The sequence below is a fragment of the Crocodylus porosus genome, unplaced genomic scaffold, assembly GCF_001723895.1.
Source record: "Crocodylus porosus isolate Cpor-Errol unplaced genomic scaffold, CroPor_comp1, whole genome shotgun sequence".
Lineage (NCBI taxonomy): Eukaryota > Metazoa > Chordata > Crocodylia > Crocodylidae > Crocodylus > Crocodylus porosus.
In genome coordinates this window covers 27744547-27754870 of record NW_017728917.1, presented here as the reverse complement: position 1 = coordinate 27754870, position 10324 = coordinate 27744547, and the positions used below count along the sequence as shown (strand labels likewise).

The window sequence follows — 10324 nt, the reverse complement described above, 5'->3', positions numbered from 1 at the left end:
TGGCTGGGGGGCAAGGGGCACAAGCAGGGCATCCTGCCATGTACCCCTTGCCCTCATTTTGTTTTTCTGCCATGCCAGCACTCCGGCCCCTTCTGAGGTAGGCATTATGGTGTTTTTCAGCACTTCGGCCAAAAAACATTTCCTACCCCTGCCCTATGTGGTATGGGGCTGCAGGTGGGCAGGGAACAGTGTTCAGGAGCAAGATGGGCAGATGAGGCTGGGATCATGGGGTGGGGTTGCAGGGCTGCCCCTGACCTGTGGGTAGGGTGTGGGTGTGTAGGGGAGCATGTGCACATGTGTGTCGGGGGCTGCCTGGGCAGTAGGTCCCATGAGCCAGCTGGGTGTCAGGGGAGGGAGGAGTAGGCAGGGAGCATGTGCAGCAGAGATTGCCCGGGCGGTATAATCCACTGCTGCCCCTGTGCTCTACATGGGGCTGAGTCCCTGCCACTTCTGCACAGGGCAGCCTGTCCCTGGAGGCCCAGCTTTGGCCAGGATGTGAAGTTTCCAGCAGGGCTGCTCCTGTTGTGGCTGCAGCTGCCTGTGTGCTGCTCTTCATCTCTTTCCTCCAGTGGCAGCTCTTCCTCCTGCTTCTGCTGCACTGCTCCTGGCCAGGAGGAAGCTTGGGCTGAGTGGCCCCTGCTGTAGCACATACGGCTCTGGCTCCACTTCCAAGCTGCCTTCCATCCACTCTGCCCCCCCAGCACTGGCAACCAAGTGGGTGGAAGGGAGCCGAGAGCTTCAGCTGGGTGGCTGCTGCCTAGTGCATGGGGTTCTGGCTTCAGCTCCCAATTACCTTCCGCACACTCAGCTGCCCAGACTGCTCAGCTGAAGCTTCCCCCCTACCCCAAGTGGTGCAGCAGGGGCAGGAGTAGGAGGAGGAGCTGCCACTGGAGGAGAGGGGACCTGAACAGCACCCAGATGGCCGCAGCTGCACTGGGAGCAGCCCCACTGGAAACTGTGCGCACTGGCTGGGGCTGGGCCAACAGACACATGCTGGAGAAAGGAATGGGCTGCCCTGGGCTGGGCTCAGCCCTGTAGAGAGTGCTGCAGGCTGGACTGAATCAATTAGTGGGCACCCCCTGTGGACTGGATCCGATTACTTGAAAGGCTGGATCTAGCCTATGGCCCAGATTTTGCCCATCCCTGTTTTAAAAGAGACACCTGTTTTCATGGGAAATAGCTGTTCCTATAAGTATAGAACTGAAATCAGAGTAGGAATGATGATATGGGAGTGTCTTATCCAAAGGTTATAAATAAAGATAATTAACCTCTAACTCACCAACTGCCACTTTTTTTCTTGTTTGTATTCACAACACAACAAAATTAGTAGAACTGATAAATACAGAAGATGAATAGAACAGTACTTTAGGATAGATTTGTGGCAAATATTATGTTACCTTACTAATGCTGAACAGCTGCTTTTGGGAAGGCTTTGTAGATCTGCATACTTATCTTATCAAGGATACTTATCAAGGATGCTTATCTTGCTGGGATCCTATGCTATGATCCCTGCTGACTTCCTGCCCCTGGGGCAGGGGACTGGACTCCATGATCCTCTGGGGTCCCTTCCAGCCCTAATGTCTATGAAATCTATGAAATATCAGCAACATGTATGGATTGCTAGATCAGTCACTTGTATAGGTTTTTGAAAGTACAGTCTCCCAACGACCAGTCCAAAAGATTGTTCTGTGGTGGATTTACATGCATATCAAAGACTTTAGCTCCTGTTTTAGATGTATTATAAACATCTTCACCTTCTTTTCCAGAAACTTCCACCTTCATGAATGAGGACAAACTATTAGGTTTGAGAAAATCTGTTTGGCTAAGGAACGTCGATGAAATAATTAAAGAAAAAAAAGTTAAAGCTTCTGGATCTCACGAAATAATTTAGGGTGACCAAAAGAGATAAACTTTCAAAAGTGTTTATAAAATCATCTTATTTATTTCATAACTCTGCACTTTTTTAAAAACAAAATTTACTTGTATTATAAGTAATAAGTCATATTTAACATTGAGGGTCAAATACATTCATTGCTGAGGACTAAATTGTATTTTTCATCTGAGATTCATGGGTTTAAGAGCTTATAAGATCTCATTGTCTGGGCGGTCCTAGCTACATTCTCCACAATTCCTCTCCTTGTAGAAAGAGTATGTTTCATTGCACAGACGATTCATCACAATCATTTTTTCTCTGAACTAGCTTGCTTCTATAGGAAATAGTTGAAAAGTGCAAAATAACTTGCACACAACAGACACAACAGACAAAATCTTCATCATTATAAAAGACAGAGACAGAGTTTTAGTCCATCGTGGCAATATCAGGTGAAAATAACTTCTTTTCAGGAAGTTTTTGTTTGATTACATCAGTATAGACTCTATGTTTAACACCTTGGCCAGGCACAGACACTTTTACCAGGGTAAGTGATTGGAAACCGATCTAAACCCATAACAGAACTGAAGTTCAGCACACATAGACTGGTTTAAAAATGGCAGATCCCAGTCTAAGACAGGCAACCTGCATGCCCCGTCCCACCACCACCAAAGGGGGAATGTGTGTGATGTTCACTACTGAGCTAAACTATACTGCTTATAGAAAACTGCATAACTTAGATGGATTCTGTCTTACGCTTTTTGAATGTGTGTACCTAGCCTCACTGTTTAGCAGGACCAGGTGCAGTGACCTAATATTATTAAGGTACAAAGGCAATTCTGAGTATTATTGGGAAAGTCCTTTATCACATGACACATTGCTTCTCAAATAAACAGATTACTGGTCCTGATATTTAACCATTTAATAATAGATCATTTTCATATGTATGTAACTGTATTTTGCATCCTTTCTGAGGTGGGTAAGTAGCATTACCCCACTTCTATACGCAATTTTCTGAGGCAAAGAGATCAAATGATTTGTCCAAGGTCACTAGTGAATCAAGGGCAAGGTGGGAAATAAGATCCGGGACTTCTAATTCCCAGTGTTTTAACTGAGGCACTGACTTTCTTATAATTCCATGTGTTTTCTGGAATATTGCCATAAACTTGAGTGGTCATGAATTCCTGAGCTCATGGATTTAAGCAGACTTTAAAGCAGTGTATTTTGGGGTTCAAAGATTCAGTCCAATCTGGATGTGAATGGGATAAAATACCCAAGGGCTGATTATCAAAACCCCATAAATTAGATGCGTGTCATAGCCAACATTAATATGTTCTAGAAAGCTACTGTCTAAATTTGAAAGAAATCAAATGAAAGCCATATGTTTTGGGTTTTTTCACCTGGAATTATGTGGGTTTCTTTAGTAAACGTACAAAGACAACTCAGAAGTTTTCTTTGCAATAGAAAATCTATAACTCATGTAAATTGCTATGACTTTGTTTGAACCATGTTTTCACACACGCATTGGCACAAAGCGCTATAATTAAGAACTGTTATATTTGAAACAAGCTTTGTATCTTATACTGTAGATTTGGGGATTTTGTTTATTTAAGTCTCACCATATGGTAAAAGCACACTACTATACTTATACCTGCTGGTACTATAAATATTTGTTGTTTTAACTGTATTTCTCTCTCAGGACTTGGTTCCATGCTATGTGTTAAAGGTTCATGCATTTTCATTAAAATGATGAAAGATATGACTACATTTTATGTGTATGTGTTTATAGCAATATCTATATCTATATATAATTTCCAGTATGCAAGAAGATGAGGTCTATATACCCAGAATCTCAATTGTTGATTTTTTTTTTTGCCTAATTTTGTCTCAGGTGAAATTAATTAGTTACATCTGAAAGCAGAGGAAATGTTGCAGTGGGAATCAGTTTTCACTATCTGATAAACCTAAATATTTACAAAATATATATATAAATAGTTCTTAGTGCAAGCATATGAGAAAAGTGCCAAAAAAAATTGCAAAAAAGAATTGGGATTACGGCTCCAGACTGTGGCGTTTAGAACAGGGAATTTACCAACTCTTTATCTAGCATTTATTTGGCAATAATATAAATAATAATAAAATAGATTCATGGATCTTAGGGTCAGAAGGGATCTCGATAGATCATTGAGTCCGACCCCCTGCATAGCCAGGAAAGAGTGCTGGGTTCAGATGACCCCAGCCACATGCCCATCCATTCTCTTCTTGAAGACCTCCAGGGTAGGGGAGAGCACCACCTCCCTTGGGAGTCCATTCCAGATTTTGGCCACTCTAACTGTGAAGAAGTTCCTCCTTATGTCCAGTCTATATCTGCTCTCTGCTAAATTATGGCCATTATTTCTTGTGACCCCCCCCAGGGGCACCTTGGTGAGTAGAGCCTCACCAATTCCCTTCTGCGCCTCCATGATGAATTTATAGGCAGCCACAAGGTCGCCTCTCAACCTTCTCTTGCGGAGGCTGAAAAGGTCCAGTTTCTCTAATCTCTCCTCGTAGGGCTTGGCCTGCAGGCCCTTAACCATACGAGTGGCCCTTCTCTGGACCCTCTCCAGGTTATCGGCATCCCTTTTAAAGTGTGGCAGTCAAAACTGGACTCAGTATTCCAACTGTGGTCTGACCAGCATCAGATAGTGGGGAAGTATCACCTCCTTGGTTCTGTTTGTCTCACATCTGCTGATGCATGATAAAGTGCAGTTAGCAGATGATGCCAGGCTCTAACTTAGACATTTATATTAGGGCTGAAGGTTATATAAATGAAAATATTCAGACATTATTTTGTTTTTCCAAATATCTGAATATAAAATATTTTTCACATTTAATATGATTAATTCATAAAAATCTTGCTAGATTAATTATATCTATATAACATTTCCCCCCCAGAAACTCATTTAACAGGATACCTATGCAAACCAACTACAGGGTAATCAGGGTGGTCCCTGAGGAGGGGCGAATTGGGGCAATCACCCTGTGCCCCATGCTTTGGGAGGCCCCACAAAGTGGGGCAGAACAGCGGTAGCGCGGAGCCAGGCAGAGCAGTGGCTCCATGTCCAGCTGCTTGCTACGCCCTGCCCCCCTGCTGCTGAAATCACCGCAGAAACTTATTTGGGTCCAGGGCCTGGATTGGAGCGGGGGCGGGGCTCCACGTGGACTGATTTGCCCTGGGCCCCGCACCCTGCCCGGCTCAGCTCTGAGGGTAATTTCTGTAATTTTAAAAATAATTCTCCTGTATTCTAAAACTTGGCCTACATGGCCTAATGTTTTATGCAACAACTAACCACACAAGACAGAAAAAGCAATTGATAATATAATGAATATATAATGTACCATTGGTGAAATCTTGGCCCTCTTGCAGTCAGCAGGAATGTTTCATTGAGTTCAAAGGGGCCGGAATCTCTAAAATTCCAGTGTTCTAATATCTGCATAATTTGCCCCTCCCCACTGTTTTTGACAATGGATAAATGATGAGCTTCACAAGGCCCACCATATGGCTTGTTGAACTTTAGAATCATACAAATAATAATAAACCAGCTCTCCATCCTTGGGGTTTTTTTAAGAAAAAAGTTTGAACAAGTTTTAAAGGAAATACATTTTCATTTTTTCCCTTCTCCTTTATTTCCCTGAAAAATAATCTCAGTATGGCCTAATGGTTAAAATCTGAATTTAAATGTTTAATAATTGCTTATTTAAGCAGAAGTATTAACAGATGATCATATAACCCAGAATAATTTACATTTGTTTTGTACATTAATAGAAATTATACCAGGGTATGTAACAGATGATGAACATCTTATTTTAGCTAGTTTAGATTCTAGGCTGCTATTATTTGTAGATTACAGTAAATAATGGAGAAAGACTTTAAAAACCTCTCTTCCTTAAGCACACAGATATCCTGGGAAATTATGCCAGTGGAATTTTACCCCATATTTTTCAGATTCAGCTGTCCACTACATTTTTCTATTGATGTCATTCTAAAATTACAAGTGTAAACGTGTAGAAGCCAAGCCCTTCATAAATGTCACATAGCCTGCCTTCTGACTTTAGGGCACAGAATAATACTCATCTTACAAGTTTGTTCTTCTACACTGTTCTAAGGCATGCATTCCTGCACACTATTTCTAAAATTTTACAATGAGCTGGAAAGCATTCTCCTCACATTAATTCATTTCCAGTAATCAGTTTCTGTTTAGTAATGGAGAGCAGTTACAGTGATTGTTTTCCCTGCTACTGCATGAGTGGTGGAGAAGCTCTCTGTATGTAGGGAAGCTGTTACTGTTCATTATGGTGAGCTGAATTTAAGCATAAATGGATTGATGTCTACAAGAAGAAAGAGGATTACATTAACCTCAGGCCAATTGGCCAGATCCAATAGTATGCAATTCAAGAAACCTTTCTCTTTTTCTGTTTCTAAACAACTGTGCTGGCCTTACCCTTTCTTCCATCCTTAATAAAATTACAACTTTGAAATGAAATCCACTAAATAACATGTAAGAAAGCAGGCTGTAGTTTATGAAATCTCATGTGTCTATGAATTATTTGATATACAAGATGGCACCTTACTCTGCTTTCTACCTAACTTTGCAATGTACCTTGGTAACAGTAAATCCTTTGATCCTTTAATATATAATTTTGAAAAGTTAAAAAAATCCTTTTGGCTTAAAAATATTTCATTTTTAATCAAATCAAGAGGTTTTTTTTTTAAATTGCAGCCATTTCTTAACAAGTTTAATATTTTTAGTAACATTCATGGAAATTTTGAAATAAGAAGTCATTTTTATACTGGAAAATCATAATGTAGGTATAGCTTTGAGACATACCACTTTGCTTTTTCACTCCCCCCCCCTTCTTTTTGGATGAACAATTTGGCAAAATTGACTTGAATTTCAGAAATGTTTCAGCGTTGCAGAATCTGCATTTTTCACCAAAACTCTTGTGGTAAAATAAATAAATAAAATGTAGCCAATTTGGCTAAATACAGACACAAAGCCCAAGGTTGAGTTGACTCAGTCTTTGCAGTTAGTCTAAGCTGTGTAGATTGAAAAAATAAGCAAATGAACAGACAGTCACTTTTGATTCCAGAAATGCAGCCATATGTCTGCTGTGGCCCAGGCTGAAAGCCAGGATGGGGCACTAGAGCATGCCTTCCTTCTAGCTGAAGCAGACAGCTTGGACCGAGGCTAGCCCGCTCACCCTGCAAGAGGGGAAGGGTTGTGGGGGAGGTGCAAAGCATTTTGGGAGTTATGAGTTAACTTGAAATCTGGAGGGGATATGGAATAGAAGTTCAATAAACTGATTTAACCTAAATCAGTTAAGTCTGATACTACATCCATCCCAGTTTATCTTAGACCAGTTCTGGCCATTTTGAAAGTTGTTTACATGCACTGAACTTCTGTTGTGTTACAGGTTTGAACCAGTTTCTGATCACTTTTACCAGTTTACATGTCATTTCTGCCCCTAGCCCAAGATTGTAGAACAGGGGTCAACAATGTTTTTGGGCAGAATGCCAAAAACATCTGCAACCTCAACTTGTAAGATGTTTGCATGCCAGGGACAGATGGTGGGGGAGCTGTGAAGGGCCCAATCCTTGTTGTGGCAGCACAGCCCTGGCCCCTTCCTCACTGTCCTCCCTGAGATGTGTGTACCAAGCAAAATACCTTCAAGTGCCACACACTGGCACTTATGCTAGGGGTTGCCTACACCTTGTCTGGTACAAGGACAGAGAACTGTTAGTGTTTAACAAAGAAACCAGTAATAATACCAGTAATAATAAAAGAGTCATTTAATAAATAACAGTCAAGCAAATCAAATTAATCTGACACCAAAATGCAAACTTTTTATATGTGTAACAAGGACAGTATTTAATGCCATGGATTAACTGAGATTTTAGTTTTAAGGTCAACATATTGATCAACCCCAAGCAGTGCCTTTCTGTTTTTTTACAACTAGTTGTCACATTCCACCTCCACCAGCTCTGTAAGGATGGCTTCCAGTATGGTCATGATTATTATACCCTAATGCAGAGTGAAGCAGCTCACAGGATTGATTTCCACACCATTCACACTGTAAGGCTGAATTTCAAGTCTCCCAGAGTACTGTCAGGACAAAGCATTAATGGTTGTACTGAAACACTACTGTTAACAGCATCCTATCCATGCTTAGCATGATGTCGGTCTATCAACATCTAAAGAAAGGATTGTATATTGATTACTTCTCCCAAGTTGTGCACATCCATTCTGAGCTGTGATAGCAGTCTGTTGTGTACTGCAGAGGCTCAGCTGAGGTGGAATCATTTGAAAAAAAAAAGCCCACATTGACATTGCTGAATGTCAAGAGGTAGATTCAAGCTGCTTAGTGTTACTTAAATATAGGTTCAAAATTTTCAGACTTGTTTAATGTTATTCATGCCACATGGCACACAAAGCTTACAAGACAGCATCTCCAACATTCGGCTGCATTTCTTTCTACTGTTGACAATCATATTACAAAATACTGATTTTACATTACTGTTGAGTAGTTAAATTTTTATTCCAAGGCTATATGTCTTTGATCACTGAATGTTTAGCTGTAGAAATGCTGCTCTTGGCTTTTGTGTACATTTTTGGATATCATTGTCTCCTGTTTCTCTGACTCTTGGAGCCCAGGTATGCAAATTTCCCTTCTTCTAAATGTTTTGGTTCCATTTGTCTTGTCAGGAGTCCTAATAAGCTTTCTGGGCTAATTGCCTAGTTGGCTATATCTGCCTGGGTCCTACCTGGCTAATGAAGCAACTGGCCACTTATTCAGGTCTCCTGATTGCATGTCTGCTTTGGTAAGTGTCGTGAGGTGAGATAGCTGGTGAGGACACGAACAAAACACTGGCAAGAGCCACACTTCTTCTCGATTAAACTAGAGTGGCCCCAGAGGGAGGAGGAGGAGAAAAAACCCCCTGATGAAAACAAGAAGGAGGAGAGAGCCGATAGGGAAGGTGGGGTGGGAGAGGAGCTGCATGGGGAAGGGGTGAACTGCATCAAGCCGAAAGATATTGACTGAAATTTCATTGCCGGGAACGCAATCCAGAAGCTAGCGCTACTTTGGAAAACAAAGGAACAACTAAGAAGAGACGGCTACAATAACAAGTAAAAGCTTTCTTATTTTATTAATACATGGTCAAATCGGGCTGAAGCAACATTGAAAAAAAAAAACAACCCCCAAAATATAAATACAATAAACCTGACACCATTTGGAGGATTTAAAGGGGAAGGCACCGGTTTTTCTTGGTTTTTTTTCTTATACCCTTGAAGAAAACAAAAGACAGGAATTCATCTTTGTTTATACTACCTGGGCATGTCCAGATGAGCCTGCAAAACCCCTTTGAGATGCTGCAAGAGGCACGAGCAAGAACAGGAAAAGGTTCCCTCCACTGCAAATTTGCAGTGCGGGGGCAAGATAAGACCCCTGGATATCCAGAGGTCAGAAAAAAACCAAACTAAAAAAAGTGGCAACCTGAGGCTGGGTCCTCCACAGAGACACTCTGGCTGCCAGAATATCTCTGTGGTTGGCCCTCGCCCTGGTACTGAAGCACTGCCTGCTCATGCAGGACAGGCATCGTGCCAGCTGCAGGGCTCCAATGCCAGTAAGTAAGGGGTCAGGGGGCTGGAGGAGGGGGGAGGGGACTATGGGCCCGACCCACTCCCCCAGCCCCCCGATCCCTGCCCCACCCGGCCCTAACCCCTGCCTGCCCCCTAAGGCCCCTGATTCCTGCCCCCCCAAACCCAGCATCCCCACAATGAGAAACAAAAATCTGCCAGCACTTCCTGTCAGTCCCAGCTGCTGTCTGGTTCACTGGATCCCCACCCACACAGTGCAGGACAGGGTGTCAGCCCCAGCAGCCCCAGCCCGGGCCCTGCTGACCCCTATGAGGGAGCTGTTACTCCTGGTGGGGGGCTGTAACCCCTGTGGGAGGCCATGTCTCCTGAGGAGGGGCCTAGCCCCTGTGGGGGGAGTAAAACATAAATTCATATATTCATGAATTCATGAAATATGTATTTAGAATTCACTATATTATTATGATAGTGACACTGGTAGTCTTTCAAACTGCTTTAACACTGTTAGAAATATTATTGAAAATGCATTATCGATAGTGTTGTTAGAACAGCACAGCTGCCAGCTCTCATCAATAGTGTTGTTAGAACAGCACAGCTGTCAGGTCTCTCCCTGGAGGGGGGGAGAGAGGTTGAAGGAGAAGCTACAAAAGGCTTTCTGTATTAAGGTATCACTCTCTCTTTGTTTTGCAAATTTACTATCTCTTTGTTACAGTAAAGCTTATACTCCTTAGCGTTCTCATGCAGATAAGAGTAATTGCCATCTTGTCCTTGGGTTTGAACTTTTTGTAACCTAAAGTACTTTCTGAGCAAGCGCAATTAG

At 42.2% G+C, this 10324-nt stretch overlaps 1 long non-coding RNA gene across 1 annotated transcript in view; it reads left to right on the top strand.

Moving 5' to 3' along the window:
- Window positions 1-14: 14 nt before the first annotated feature.
- Window positions 15-10324, top strand: part of LOC109311462 — a 13002-nt gene continuing 2692 nt past the window's right edge. The window contains exons 1-2 of the long non-coding RNA XR_002101511.1: window positions 15-157; window positions 7772-7775. This is a non-coding gene — a long non-coding RNA (uncharacterized LOC109311462). The remainder of the gene's footprint in view (window positions 158-7771; window positions 7776-10324) is intronic.